Source organism: Neofelis nebulosa, chromosome 4 (assembly GCF_028018385.1).
Source record: "Neofelis nebulosa isolate mNeoNeb1 chromosome 4, mNeoNeb1.pri, whole genome shotgun sequence".
Taxonomy (NCBI): Eukaryota; Metazoa; Chordata; class Mammalia; order Carnivora; family Felidae; genus Neofelis; species Neofelis nebulosa.
In genome coordinates, this window is record NC_080785.1 from 124,607,624 (window position 1) to 124,624,238 (window position 16,615).

Sequence of the window (16,615 nt, forward strand, 5' to 3'; positions counted from 1 at the left end):
ATCAGGAGTCTGAGATCAGTTGCTCTCAGATAGTTGATAAAGTATCTCAGAGCACCAACCTTAAGTCATGACATCCTTGCTCTTCCCTGCCCTGAAGGATTGTGGACAAGTAAAACCTGCAACTAATGCACAAAAAATAACAGCCAGTCACAGCTCTGTTGACTAAATCAGTGCTCACATCCATCCCCCAAAATGAAACTTCAATCTGATTCAAGAGTTTTATGATTTCATATTCAAAACAAAAGAATCTGTATTGTGATCAGTCTATGATTTTGGGTCTGAGGCAATCATCATTGGTTCCTTATCAAAAAAGGCTATTTCTAATGATTTCCAAATCAGTAGGCATTTGTAATCTTCTTTCCTCCATCCACTTTGCATCAACAGAACAAAATGCTTATAGTGAATGATTATGAAAAGCAAATGTCAGAAGTTTATTATATGCACACAGATGTGATTTCAATAATGTATGCTCCATGGACCTCCCATGCTTTTATTCTTGGCTTAAGTAGCTTCCCCAAAGTTCTCTTCTCAAAAGCAATCATGGGACTCTAACACTATTGTGCCACTGAAAGCGACAGGAGGTAAAAAGCAGTAATCAGACCAGGTGGGAAAGGGAGTTTGAGAGTTCATCATACTTTCTAGGTGAGGTTGAGTGGTGGTCATCAATACAGTGTTAATGAGCAAAATTATATCAGGCAGACCAAATGGAACAATCCTTTATACAAGAACAAACTGTTTGCAGGTGCAAACAAGCATGAAATAGAATTCTCCTAATGAGTGTCCATTACTAGCTAAATACATAATCAAATTATTTAGATCTTATGACAGTAAGAAATCAATTATTCATCATAAATCTGGGGATGTGTATTGACTATCTTGGTGTGTGTCTAACTCGGTCTGTAATGAATGAATGTTTCAGTTTCAAGATTGTGTTGTCAGATGTAGGTAATAAAAAATGAAAAAATAACTGAAAAGTTTTGAAGTAATGAAAAATCAAAAAAGTTGAAAAGTTTTCCTTCAATATTTTTTAAATAAAAGAAATATATGAAATGAAAATTAAGTTTCTTCTTTTCAAGAAATGGTTCTAGAACAACTAAGCATACTGTTAAAAATAATAAACTTGAGCCAACACTTTGTACCTATAAAAATTCAACACAAAATGGATCACTGATCAAAATGTAAAACTCAAAACTATAAAATTTCTAGAAGAAAACTGAGAAGAAAGTGTTTGTGACCTTGGGTAAGGCAAAGATTTCTTAGGACAAAAAAAAAGCATGAATTATATAAGAAAATGAGTGATTAATTGGATGTCATTAAAATTAAAATCTTATTTTTTTCAATGTTTATTTTTGAGAGATAGAGACAGACAGACAGACAGACAGACAGACAGACACAGAGCAGGAGCAGGGGAGGGGCAGAGAGAGAAGGAGACATAGAATCCGAAGCAGGCTCCAGGCCCTGAGTTGTCAGCACAGAGCCCATAGCGGGGTTTGAACCCACGAACCATGAGATCATGACTTGAGCTAAAGTCAGACACTTAACTGACTGAGCCACCCGGGTGTCCCTAAAATCTTCTTTTTAAAAATAACACTAAAGAAAAAAAGATAAGCCATAGACTGGGAGAAAATGTTTGCCAAATGCATATCTGATAAGACTACAATCAATAATACATAAAGAATTCTCAAATCTCTAAAAGGGAAACAAATGACCCAATATTTTTAAATGGGCAAAAGATCTGAACAAAAATTTCAACGAAGAAGACATTTGATGGCAAAGAAATACATGTAAAAATGTTTGACGTTATTAGTCCTTAGGGAAGTATAATTTAAAACAAGAATTATCTGCTATACAACCACTAAACTAACGTTTGTTTTTATTTTAATTTAGCATATTATGTGCCTGGGGGAGGCAGACTGGTAGACAGAGAAATGCAGCCCACTCCCCCCACCCTCCAAAAGATGTCCGTCCTAATCCCTTCTACCTGTGAATATTTTGTGTCATAAGGCAAGGGGGAGCTAAAGATGCAAATGGAAATAAATTTGCTAATCAGCTGACTTTAAGATTATCCTGGATCATCCAAGTATTCATTGTAGTCACAAGCGTCCTTTACATGTGGAAAAAAGAAGCAGAAGGGAGCATCAAAGTGATCCTTTCTAAGAAGGATGTGTGTGACCAGCCATTGCTGGCTTTGAGATGGAATAGGACCACAGGCCAAAGAATGTGGGCAGCCAATAGAAGTTGGAAAAGACAAGTAAATAGATTCTACCCTTAGAGCCTCTAGAAAAGAACACAGCCTGCCAACACACCTTGGTCGTAGCTAAGTGAGATCCATTTTGAATATCTGACTTCCAGAGCTATAAGATAATAAATTTGTGTTGTTTAAAGCCAATGGTACTTTGTTGTAACAGCCATAGAAAATTAATAAAGAAATTATCTGGAACTCTCCTAAATTTCTCACGAGCATGAGATGGTCCAGCTACTTTGGAAAACCAAGTTTGCTAGTGTCTAATAAAATTAAAAATACATCTAACATATGACCCAGTAATCTCATGCCAAGATACTTAAACTTATATCCCCTCAGGAGTTTCTTGTGACTTGTTTTTTATAACTCATCCCAGACTAAAAGAGAAACAAGTTGTAGGATAGCACATGATGGCATACTCCTCAAAAATAAGAAGGGGTAAAGTACTAGTACACGCAGGACCGTAGATGACACTCAAGTGTACTAAAGTACAAGAACCCAGACTCAAAAAGCTATATACCACATCCTCTATATGACTTTCTAGAAAAGATAAAAACACACGGACAGAAAACTGACCGGTGGTTTCCGGGGGCTAAATGAGGGGAGGAGACAGTCTACAAAGAGCCACCTGGACACTTGGGCGGCGCCGGGGGGGCGGGGGGGGGGGGGGAATGGAACTATGTCTTGATTGTGGGTGTATGTGATTATGAGCTGAATACCAAAAATGGGGGAGCCTTACTATAAGCAAATGCATCTCATTAAGCTTGAATAATCTCCATGTAAGACAAGCTGCATTTGAAATCAGACAGTTTTAGCAATCCCATCTACTGATGGTTCCTCCCTGCTGTCTTATAAGAGCAACTTTTTAGAAAAGGCAATTTCAGAACTGGAAGGCATTTTAAAGATCGTTGACTTTTAAAATCATTTTCAGGCTTCAGAATTCTTCCCCCACATGTGATAATATTATTAAATAGATCTTGTATGCCAGACACTATGGCAAGCACTTTGTATTAGCTCTTTTAGCCCCACAACATCTCTATAAGGTGATATTGTTAAAACAATGAATAGATTAATAAGTAATAATGAAGAATCTATTAACAATACTAATGATAATAATTATACAGGTGGGAATTATATTATACAGGCTTATATAACTTCACATAGCTGGTGAGTCATGGAATGCACATTCAAACTCTATCAGTTTGATTCTAGACGCCTTCCTTCAACCATTATATTGTACAGCTTCTTTTCTGTGAAGTCCCTACATTAAATCTCTAAAGAACTAGTACATGTAGAGCTGGTTGTTGAATGCATGTGCTTGTATGTGTATAGTGGGAGTGAGGGTCTGGATCCTGTCATTGGTTTAACAGTAATAGTATAATTTGAATTCTGATCTGGTTGAACGATAAGATTATATAAGGAGGAATTTGCAGCCCAGGAAGGTCAAGTGACTTCCTCTAGGTCACCCACCCAGCTAGTGACTGAGGCAGATTTTCTGACTCCTAGTCAAGTGTTCCTTTCTCAACCCAGGGCCAACTCATAATACAAAGCCCATTTTTAATACAATATCTATCCTCTTAGCCTATTCAAGGCAAATTCTGACAGAAAATTTAACCTGTCAGTTGGATTCCCCCTCTTTGTACCATATTTTTCCATTTAAAAAATAAATATTATTATACTCAAGGGAGTAATAGTGATCCCAAAGAGATGGATTATAGAAGCATAAATAAAAGCCCATCTCTTTCCACAGTCTTGGATTGTGCCATCCCACAGTCTTTTGACTCTCTTTTTGAATAGCGTTTGGTACATGTTTTGTAAGCCCAATAACGTAAACTATATATTATAAGGGACAAATAAATTTAGTTTGTATTTCGTACACAATACTTCCTTGCATTCCCTGCTCTGATTTCAATGCACATTCTCTTTCTGTTTCCTCGAAGTCTGCACTGTCTTGGAGCCCCCTGCACACGCCATTGCCACTGAGAACTGCACACCCAACCTAGCTAGGAACAGAAATCAAGCTGGTCTTGCTCCAAGTAAATCCTGGCAAAATACTAGAGCAGTTGATAAAGTAGTACAGACCAATTAGGAGCTCAATATAGTAAGGTGCTAAGAACTGAGGTGTGTGAATTATACTGTACACATTCTCACATAAGACAAGAGCAAATGGATTTCTATATTATCTCATTACAGAGAATAGAAATAAGATTTGGTGGCTTTCAGTAGCTTTCAGTAGAAGGTAGGCAAAACACAGTCTTAGTTCATTAATGAGTCTGATTCTGTTAGTTCCACTGACCTCCCGTAGATACTCTGGGATCTAATCCAGAATATCTAGTTGGCTTGTCTTTCATTAAGCAGTGACTGTGTAAAGGACATGTACTTGCTTCATTGCTTCAGTAAATAATTTGCTGAGTGACTACTATTTGCCAGAACTGTGCTCAGTTGTTTTCCATCCTAACATTCCTGGGTGACCATCGCTGTTACTCTTGTTTTTGTTCTTTTATCTTTTTACTTTGACTTGTTAATTTGGTTTTAAAGATGCTGAACAGATTAAATAAATTGTTCAAGTTCACCTGTTAAGTAGTAGAATCAGAGCTGTCTGTTTCTGTATTTCAGGTTCCTTTCTGTAGATCACACTACCTTCAGGGGAGGAAGTAATGGCAGAATAGCACTTTTAAACTAACCTAATCAAGAATACCAACTTTGCCACCCAAACCTGAACCTGTCTACTCCTCAGAGACTGTCTACTGTGTGTATTTTGGCTAGGCTGAGACATTAAAGATACAATAATTTCCAAAGAATACTAGAATTAGCAAGAAGCTTAGAAACCATCTGACCTTCCTTTTCTTACTCTCCCTTTCTTTTTTTTTTTTTTTTTAACACATGAGAACCTGTTGTATGCTATGCAATGCTGAGGATACCCAAGTCCCCATGCTCTTATGGAGATGACAGTGTAGTGGTAGTGAATGACAAGAATATAGATCATAGGGTCCTGGCCATGTGAGGGTTGGGTTGTAGGAGGTTGTAGGAACACAGTGAATGGGCACTCCATCCAGACTGGGGACATCTCAGAGAAGTTGATAACTTTGTTGAGCCCTGAGAGAGATACAAAGGAAATAGAAGATAGGAACTCAAAAGGATGTGAGTTTATACCTCAAGGAAAAGAGACTTGAATTAAATAACTAGGAACTATGCTGTTCAAATTTCAGCTCTCTTTCTTCCCACTTCCATGGAGGAAAGGTGGATAGCGGCATTACACCTGTGCAGCCAGAATCCAGGCCAGTGCTATAATCAGCTTATAATCGCCCAAGGACTGGGTGAGAAGGGTAAACATAGACAAGCAACAATTGGTGGGTCCTGCTGTGGATTGTATAGAGTAGTCACTCATTGCCATAGGAATTCAAAAGAATAAGCTGCTCTGCATGCAATCCGTGAGACTCAAGGTTCCTGTCGTTCATTCAGTTTTCTGAGTGCCCGCCCAGTGTCCCTCCCAGCTGGTAAGCCATTTCATCCTCTTTTTGTGGGTTGATTTGTTTTAACCCAATTTGAGATAGGGAATTGATCATTGCAAAAGCGTCCTCCCAAATAGAAAAAAAAATCACAAAAGGAGAAATCCAAATGTCAATACCTACATCAAAAGCTATTTACCATCCTTAGAATTAGAGAAATTGAAGTGAAACAGTAATATCATGAGCTCTCTATCAAACTAATGAAGACCAAAAGACCAGCCCAGGGCTGGTTAGGGTACAGGAAATGAATCCTCATGTATTCTTGGTTGAAGTGCATATTAGAAAGCCCTCTGACTCTATGTATCAACATGTGGCATGTACCTTCCTGTTAATCTGGCAATTCCTCCTGTAGTAATTGATTCTAGAGAAATAAATGGTATAAGGTTACAAATGTGTATGCACAAGAATGTTTACTGAAGACTTATTCATAATAACAAAAAAATGGAATAACTCCAAATGTCCTTATTTAGGGGACTGATTTTATTCAATGATGGTATGGTAATGGAGTAGAATATTATTCAGTGGTTTTTTTTTAATGTTTGTTTATTTTTGAGATACCATGAGCAGGATAGGGGCAGAGAGAGAGGGGAACAGAGGGTCCAAAGCAGGCTCTGAGCTGACAGCAGTGAGCTTGACACAGGGCTTGAACTCATGGACTGTGCGATCATTACCTAAGCTTAAGTTGGATTCTCAATCGACTGAGCCAACCAGGTGCCACTAGTGTTTATAATTATAGCAAATCCATATATGATGATATAAGAATGTCTACAATATACTGTTGTGATTAAAACAAGATAGTAGCAAATATAGTGTGAACTATTTTTTATTTAAGATGCATATGCATATCAGAATCTGGAAGGTCTGGTTATCTCACAGGGACTCACAATAAGGAAGTTTTACTTCTGAATTATTTAAATATTTCACAAAGATTTTCTATTACTCAGAATTCAAAAATATTTTGCCATATTCTTCTGGGGGGATAGGATGTAAGAGAAGGATTAGACCGGTAGTCTTGGGACCCATCACATCATGGAAGAACATGAGACTCATTAGGCTTTACTTAAGCATTCCTCAAATGAAGGATAGCTACAGATTGATGAACAAAACACTGATGAAAGAAACATGTGAAATTTTTATATGGTCCAAAAAATAGAAGCTAACCTAGAGCTGGGTTCGTTTTCTACACCTTTTGCTTCTTTTGTGCCCAGCCCACCATCATTAGGAGCAAGCCTGCACACCCAGCCCCTACCACAGCTAATGCCATTTTTGATACACGAAATTCAGTGACATGACTCCACCACTGGAATTTCTAGAATGCTATCAGTATTTACTGCACTGGCAGAGAAATTTTACTTTTCCCCTCTTTTCAGGTGGAACCATTTGAAATTGCCCCCACCAAACCACTTCGACTTATAAAAAAGAAAAACTAATTGTATATGATTGGTCATAACACACTCCCTCTAACACATCAATTCATATTTTATGTGATCTATATGAAATGGTGTCTCCAGCAATCCCTAACTATCAATTGAGAAGTAGTGTATATTCTTCAGTCTGAGTGGGTATTTGTCCTCCCAAGTTTGGATGACATAAAAAACTCTGGCTGTACAATTTGAACTGTGTACGTTTGATATCGTGATTTTACAACTGTTGGTAGAAACTCACTTGAAAGCCCTGCCCTTCACCTCCCCTGTCCCACATGCATGTCTATCCCAGCCCTCTTCTTTCACACTGACCAGCAGAAGCTTTTAGCATTATCGTGTTGTTTTTACTTCAAAGAGCTAAGAAGCATAGAGGCAAAGCGTGAGAATCAGCCTGTAGACGTTCTCTGAAGCTAAAGTGTGCTCTGCCATAGAAGTGAGAGCAAAGCTACCTGAAGTAATGATTTGTGCTTTTTTAGGTGATTCAAGTTATGAATTGCAAAGTAGCAAAGATAATTAAGAATAATGTATAAAAAGGTAGAATCAACATAACTCCTATAAAAAGGTTAATAAGGTTTATCGCCTAGACCAATTTTAAGACAGGTTTTAACTTATATGTGTTTGGAAGCCACCAAAGCAGGTGATTAGATACAATATTTAGCTTGATGTGCAGGAAAAGCAATTGGGATGAAGCAAATCAATTTCCTAGACTCTAATTCAGGGAACCTGGAAGGTTTTATTAAATATAAGGTTAAATTTAGATTTATGGCTTCTGTTGATCCACTAGAATAAACGGACATTGTCCTATCATTATTTTTTAATTTCTTGCATTAGATGTTTTATCAAACAAACAAAAAATAGACTGGAAGAAAAACTCAGCACCAGCTTCAGAATAATTTTTGCCTTTTCCCGTAATTATTTCAATCTATACTCATTTATTGCCTGCATTGGTGTCACAGAGAGCACACTGCCAGGGTAGAACATTATGTTACAGTGTGGAAGAGACACAGGGGGAGAGACATTTTCTAATATTGACCTTTTTATATAAATGAACCAAGTTATTAACATTTTAAAAAATCCTTTCCATGACTGATGATGCTAGAAGCAATAGAATTTGTCCAGACAAAGTACCTCTGGGTTGCCTTTTTTCTCAGAAGATGGTTTCCAGGAAAAGTGAGATGCACTGAGGCATGATGGACGAGCACAGAGGATAGATGGAGGGCTTATATGGGAGAGGTTCCAATTACCCAGGTGATCAGAACATCAGCTATTTCATTCCATTCCAGGAGGTACTTCTGAGTCCTGAGTGTGACACAGGACTGCCCACATTTCTGCTGCTTTGGTGGGGCAACCTAGTACAGAATGCAGCTGAAACCAGTGTGAGACAGAACCTGGAGAGGGATGTGCCAGAGGGTGTTACCACTTAATAGGAAAAACAACAACAATAGCTACAAAGAATTTGAAATGTGATCAGATCACGAATGTGGAGTTGTCTGAAGAAATTGTGGGGGGAAGAAGTAATAAGCCCTATTCTGGAATAAGCCAGACGCTGAGGGTCCATGAATGATGAGTTTCTTTTCCAGAATTATCTACCAGGACCCCTTCCACAGCTCACAGCCACCAAAAGTCCCAGATGTTTCATTCCCACCCTGGAACAGAGACAGGCCCACCTTTAGGAATCTGGCTGATTCCTAAATCCTCAATTCCCAGGTGTGAATATAAAATGAGGCGGGGCTCCAGTGGTGCTGCTCTTATGACCTTTTTCAGATTTCTTGCATGGCCTGGCCCTGCTATGCTTGCCTGCCCCCACTCTGCCACGACTGAACAGTGAAGGCTTCACGCCTTAGCTCCCTGAGTATCTACAGATTCCTCCTGGTTAGCCAAAGTGTACTTATTGCCATCTCAAGGGCACCCTACCCTTTTGGCATTTACAGCCTGTCAAGGAAATAACTCCATCCCCGCTGTTCTCCAGGATTGGAAGAGAGACATTTTTTTTTCCCCTGGAAGGGGTGGACTGTGAAGAGTTTAAGACAGACAGGTAGAGACTGGGGTTCTATCTTGACCATTTGTTAATTTTGTTAACACTAAGTAGAAAAGGAGCTTCTCATCTCTTCCCTCGGACCCAGCTCAGGGGACCTTCATATGCCCCCGTGAGCCCCAAGCCCTAAGTCCCCTGTCCACAGTGGCAGTGTCTGCCTTCCAAGTGTAAGTACAATATATAGTGCTAGGCTGACTACTGAAGACACCCAGGATAGTTTTCAACAGTATAAATATGTCCATGATGACTCTGTGTAAGAGAATTGTCACATTATTACGTCAAACTCATGAATTTGTGGCCTGTATTAGCCTGAAGCTAAGATAAAGTGGTGGGTTTATTTAAAGAATGGTAGTACCAAACATACAGAAATACAGAAAAAATTAATGAAGGGATACATAAGTGACTAGGGGGTTAAGAAACCTTAAAGTAGAGGCTTTAATGAGCAGAGGTGAAACAAGTGCAGCAGCTGCCCTGGATAGTTTTATCAGGGACCTTGTGCCCATCCCGGTCCTTGATTCCACACACTCCCCTAGAGATAGATGTGATGGCAAGTTGAAGCAAGATTTCCCCACCTTCAAGCCTTGGCATGCCCCAGTCCATGAGCCAGTGCCAGAATGCATGGTAAAGATGAGCTCCAGTTGTGTTTGCCAGCTTTGGACACAGGCATCAACTGTTTTCATTGCCCTTCCCCACCCCCAAGGATTAAGGAGCTTCTTCTTTCGACTCTCAAACATGAGAAAATTGATGAGATTCCTGCCAGTATCATGACCGTTCGGGTCCCTCCTTTAAGGGATGGCTCCAGTGACATGCTAGAGAACCCTAAGGGGGTGGAAAATTCACTCAGTGACTCACAGATGTCTCCCACCCATCCCCACTGGGGACCAAGGCACTTTGGGCGTACCATCCTCCATGGAGCCAGGAGAGGAGAAATTATTTCTATTAGTATCTATAATAGTAAGGATCAACATTCAGAGTGATCCCCCGAATGAGAATCTGTGGAGAAATGTGTCCATTTGCTTTCTTCCTGGTTCTGGTGTCACATCTCTACTTGAGGTTTTATGTCTAATGAATAAGAAGATACTGAGTACTAGTAGAAAACACTTGTTACAGTAAGTGTGTTTGTTCCCTAAATCTACTGTAACAAATTACCACAAAGTTGGTGGCATGAAATAATAGAAACATATTCTCTCACAGTTCTGGATGCCAGGAGTCTAAAATCAGTAGATCAGCTATACCACATGTTTCCTCAGGAGACTCTAAGGGAGAATCCATTTCTCACCTCCTCTAGTTTCTGGGTGGCTTTTGGCATTGCTTAGCATTCTTTGACTTCTGTCCACATCACTCCAGTTTTTGTCTCCTTCTTCATATGACCTTCTTTGTGTCTGTTTTTTCTTTTATCTGTCTCTATAAGGACATCTGTGACTAGCACCTTGATGATCTAGGATAATTTCTACCTCAAGATCTTAAGTCACATCTTCAAAGATCCTTTTTCCAAATAAAGTAGCATCTATAGGTTACAGGGTATATTAATCAGAGTTATTCATAAAAACAGAGCCGAGAGAGAGAGAGAGAGAGAGAGAGAGAGAGAGAGAGAGAGAGAGAGAGTATTATAATATATATGAGAGGAAGATAAGAAAAGAGAGAAATTTATTTTAAGGAATTGGCTCATGCTGTTTTGGAGGCTTGTTGAGTACAAAATCTGCAAGGTAGGCTGTTAGGCTGGAGACCTACGGAAGAGTGTTAGTTCAAGTCCAAAGGTAGCCTGCTGGCAGAATTTCTTCTTGCTTGGGGAAAGCCAACCTTTGTCCCATTAGTCCTTCGGCTGATTGTGTGAGGCTCACCCACATTATGGAGGATAATCTGTTTTATTCAAATTACTTATTTAAATCTTAACTCATCCAAAAAACACTTCATAGAAACATCTATGGTAATTTTTGACCCCAAATTGGGTCACCAAGGTCCAGCCTAGTTGACACATTAACTGTCACATAGGGATTCAGACCTAACTTTGGGAGCCCATATCAGCTTACCATGACAAATCCTAGGTGCTGTTTTCAGCTTTTATATATATTACCTACTTTAATATTTACAATAATTTTGGGGGTAGAATTTATTTCACAAGTGAAGAAGCTGAAACAGAGAGGATACAGGATTTGACTAATGTCACATAACTGGCAAGTTATGTGGAGCGTGGATTTGGACCTAGGCAGTCTGGCCTCATCCAATTAAGTTTGCATTAAAGGGTCATATTTCTGATAAATCTCCATCTTCACTGTGTCATTGGCCTTTAAATTACATTCAACATTTGATATTTCTTCCTGAATAATGTTTACTTGCTGATTGATTATATGAGAATGGTAAAAACTAAGGGCAGGGTAGTTTCTGTAGTAATTACTCTTTTCTCCTTTCTCTTCCTCCTGCTGTAGCATTTTGACTTTGTGTACATATCCTATATAGTGGCCTCTTTGTCTGACATTGGGTAAACACTTACGTGGTCCTGGCTCAGACCCCACCCTATTCCAGGTGCTGGGGGTACAGTGAAGGACCATACTCAGTTTCAGTGCTAGTAACTTCTTCCTGAACCCGCATGTTATGACCTTGTCTTTCTCTGATCAGATGCTGGAAATTAACTCAGAGGAGCTAAGAGGAAGACTGTCCTCTGATTCAGTTCCAACCTGAAGAGGTTGCTAAGATACTTTGAATATCTAATGATCTTGGAAGACATAGCAAGGGTGTTAAAGCACATGTAATCATCCAGGCCTTTTGTTATCTCGAAACCTGGGCATGGCCAATAAGTCTAGCACCTTATAAGAAGGAACCAGACAGATGTAAATAAAGACTCAGGTTAGAATTCAAGCAGCTTTATGTTGCTTCTTCCTCTCAGGCCTTCAGCAAAACACAGAGAATGTCCCTCTTCTTAAACGGAACCTGAAATTTCATAACACAAAGGTGTTTTCAGTGCTGGTTTCCCTTCTCCTAAACACTTTACAATGCCATATGGAAAGATTGAGATTTTAGCAGCTAACTATTTTTGTATTTTCTATTATGATTAAAGTTTAATGATAATCCTGCTTTATCTCAGTAGGGCTTCTGTTTTCTAAGTGCTTTCATGGATGTGACCTGGTTCAGCCTCACTGTGACCCCATTGGATAGACAGGACAGGAAGGTGCTTCATTGTACAGATAATGAAATTCAGACTGGGAAGAGTTAAGTCCCCCCCCCCCCAAATACACACATAGTGAGTTGACCTGTTCACCTTAGTTTTTAGATATTCCTGAGTGAAATTAGGAGAGAATGGTAGGAAATATAAGACAGCATTATATATTGTATCTTCTTCTGAACTGTAGTAGCTGTTGTGGTCCCTTAGACTGTCTCTACAATCTAAATGAGGCAAGGCTAGGCAGGTGCTAACAGTTCCTTGAATAGAGTGATTTTTTTTCAATGACCTAATAAGTTATATGTAAAATTTTAAGTACTCTATGTATTTTCAGTCCACTATAACCCATTATAATATACTAAGCGACTCTTACATTAATTTTTACTGCACTTAGTTTACACAGTGAAGTCCTGATGGTAGAAACTGAACTATTGGATAAAATTTCTCCAAACTGGCCTGATTTATTGGTTAATCTTTCAGTCATAGCTACACATGAATATAAAATGCGTCCTTTTGCCTGAGACAATGTGAACACATATTCTCAATGGAGTGTTTTAAAGTGGTGTTTTTACTCTTTTTTTTATTTATACTGAAAGTTTTCTAAATCAAATTTTATGAAAGCTTCTAGAGTATATGGACCCCACCCATGGAGATACCTATGTACACATGTATGCAGTTAAAAGTACAAACTGTAGGGACTCCTGGGTGGCTCAGTCAGTTAAGTGCCCAACTCTTGGTTTTGACTCAGGTTATAATCTCACAGTTTGTGGGTTCGAGCTCTGCCTCAGGCTCTGAGTTGACAACGTGGAGCCTGCTTGGGATTCTTTCTCTCTCCCTCTCTCTCTCTGCCCCTTCCCCACTCTCAATCTCTCTCTCGAAATAAATACAAGTAAACATTTAAAAAAAACCATGAACTGTGGTATTGTACCACTTGGATATATCAGTAATAAACTGTGTAACCTTACAGAAATGACTTAATCTCTGTAAGAATTGTCTTCATTTTCCATATGGGATAGGAAATGAATGATCTGACCTATCCTATGGGCTTGTTTAGGAGATTACATGATAAAACAATTGGAAAAAGTTTCAGTCACAACTATATCCTGCCCATAGTTAACACTCAGGACGTATCTATTGTTATTATTATTCAGTGTCATTTACCCAAAGTGGCTTAGATGACAACATACAAGAGAATGTAAAAGAGAACCAGGGTAAAAAATCCAAAGACTTGTATATTACTGTCCATCTGCTGCTGTAATAAATTACCACTAATCTGGTAGTATAAAACAGAATGAATTTATTACCTTACAGCACCTTACAGTGTTATAGGTCAGAAATCTGAAATCAGTTTCCCTGGGCTAACACCAGGTGTGAGCATGCCTGCATTCCTTCTGGAGGCTCTAGTAGAAAATTTGTTCCTTGTCTTTTCCAATTTCTAGAGTGATCTCTTCTTCCATCTTCAAAGCCAGCAATGGCTGGCCAAGTCTTACACTGATGTTCCTCTTCTGTTGTCAAATATCCCTCTGTCTCCCTCCTATAAGGACCCTTGTGATTACATTGGGTTCTCCCAGATAATCCAGAATAATCTCAAAATTCTTAATTCCATTTGCAAAGCCCCTTTGGTCATGTAAGGCAACATATTCATAGGTTCTGGGGATTAGGATGTGGATATCTTGGTAGAGGCACACTAGCCTATCAAAGTTTATGCCAAATATATGCCATCATAACCATATGTTAAAGTTCTTGGACTCCATTTATTGCAGAGTTCCAACTCAGAGACTTCTTTCTCTTACCATTAGTGCTATTCGAATTAACCTGATTCTCTAGTTCTTAGTAGCCCACTGCCAGTTAGAAATAGTCATTGTGTGCCTGGGAAAGGCCTGGAAACTGGGATCTCACTTTAGCTCACATTCCAATGACCAAGACATGGTCACATGCCTGCACACAGCTCAACTCAAAGGATCTGGGAAATAGAAGCTGAGGCCCACAAGAAAAAAAGAAAGAGAGGTTCATAAATCCATACCAGTGTCTATCACATTCTGCAGGCATTATAATCACACAGGTTAGATATAAGGGCAGAGTAGGTCCTAGAGGGAAAAATCACTGAAAGGGAATAGAAAAACAACTAAGATAAGCTCCCACTTCATAGTTTGCCACAGACACATAGGGAAGAGAGTGAGGAAGACCTGAGCGTCTAAAATCAATGACATATGCTGACGTGACTTCGTGAGCCTTGACTGCTGAGCTGAACCATCTCCTAGAAGATCTCAGAATTACTATACTAAGTCCCAGACCAGATTACAGACTCCAGTGAATAGAGCCCCATCAAATACAAATAGAACTGTTTCCCCAGTGCAACAAGAACAATCCAATGTTTAGGATACCAAATAGATGCTTTCAAAAAGTAAAGGGCATACCTAGTGGTAACTTGTAAGTGGAGGAAAACAGTTTCCTTTTTTGCTTTCTGTAACTACTTACTAGATATTGAAAGCAGAAAGAAATTAGAGAATCGAAAAGTAGCCTCAAAGCACAGAGAGTCCAGTGAACTCAGGGAGACTGATCGACAAGTTGAGTTTTTCCGGCACCTCCCCTCTCTCAGAACAAAACCTCCCTGTTGCTCCTATATTGTGGCAATACTCTTCTTCCCATTCTGTTGTGATTTGTTTTAGATAGAATTGGGAATATAAGGTTACCTTTCTCTGGGTTGAGGAATAGAAAAATGAAGCAGGAATGCAAAGTCACCACCAAGTTACTGGTAAAGTCCTGGTAAAGTAAAACAGTTGGTGAGAAAAGAAATAAACCATGCTCTTCCAAAGAAAATAAAACATCAGGCTAGGTCATGGGTTTTAAAGCCAGATGTCTAATATCATGTCATCTGCAAAAAGCGAAAGCTTGACTTCATCTTTGCCAATTTTGATGCCTTTGATTTCCTTTTGTTGTCTGATTGCTGATGCTAGCACTTCCAACACTATGTTAAACAACAGCATTGAGAGTGGACATCCCTGTCGTGTTCCTGATCTCAGGGGGAAAGCTCTCAGTTTTTCCCCATTGAGGATGATATTAGCTGTGGGCTTTTCATAAATGGCTTTCATGATGTTTAAGTATGTTCCTTCTATTCTGACTTTCTCGAGGGTTTTTATTAAGAAACGATGCTGAATTTTGTCAAATGCTTTTTCTGCATCAATTGACAGGATCATATGGTTCTTATCTTTTCTTTTATTAATGTGATGGATAACACTGATTGATTTGAGAATGTTGAACCAGCCCTGCAGCCCAGGAATGAATCCCACTTGATCATGGTGAATAATTCTTTTTATATGCTGTTGAATTCGTTTTGCTAGTATCTTATTGAGAATTTTTGCATCCATATTCATCAGGGATATTGGCCTGTACTTCTCTTTTTTTACTGGGTCTCTGTCTGGTTTAGGAATCAAAGTAGTGCTGGCTTCATTGAATGAGTCTGGAAGTTTTCCTTCCCTTTCTATTTTTTGGAATAGCTTGAGAAGGGTAGGTATTATCTCTGCTTTAAATGTCTGGTAGAATTTTCCTGGGAAGCCATCTGGTCCTGAATTCTTATTTGTTGGGAGATTTTTGATAACTGATTGAATTTCTTCGCTGGTTATGGGTCTATTCAAGTTTTCTATTTCTTCCTGCTTGAGTTTTGGAAGTCTGTGGGTGCTTAGGAATTTGTCCATTTCTTCCAAGTTGTCCAGTTTGTTGGCATATAATGTTTCATAGTATCCCTGATAATTGCTTGTATTTCTGAGGGATTGGTTGTAATAATTCCATTTTCATTCCTGATTTTATCTATTTGGGTCATCTCCCTTTTCTTTTTGAGAAGTCTGGCTAGAGGTTTATCAATTTTGTTTATTTTTTCAAAAAACCAATTCTTGGTTTCACTGATCTGCTCTCCAGGTTTTTTAGATTCTATATTGTTTATTTCTGCTCTGAAATTTATTATTTCTCTTCTTCTGTTGAGTTTGGGGTATCTTTGCTGTTCTGCTTGTATTTCCTTTAGGTGTGCTGTTAGATTTTGTACTTGGGATTTTTCTTGTTTCTGGAGATAGGCCTGGATTGCAATGTATTTTCCTCTCAGGACTGCCTTCACTGCATCCCAAAGCGTTTGGATTGTTGTATTTTCATTTTAATTTGTTTCCATATATTTTTTAATTTCTTCTCTAATTGCCTGGTTGACCCATTCATTCTTTAGTAGAGTGTTCTTTAACCTTCATGCTTTTGGAGGTCTTC

The 16,615-nt window shown here is 38.9% G+C and overlaps 1 long non-coding RNA gene across 1 annotated transcript in view; it reads left to right on the top strand.

Annotated features, from left to right (window-relative positions):
* Positions 1-16,615, top strand: part of LOC131509876 (uncharacterized) — a 263,829-nt gene that overhangs the window by 196,079 nt on the left and 51,135 nt on the right. The gene's annotated exons all lie outside the window — the stretch shown is intronic.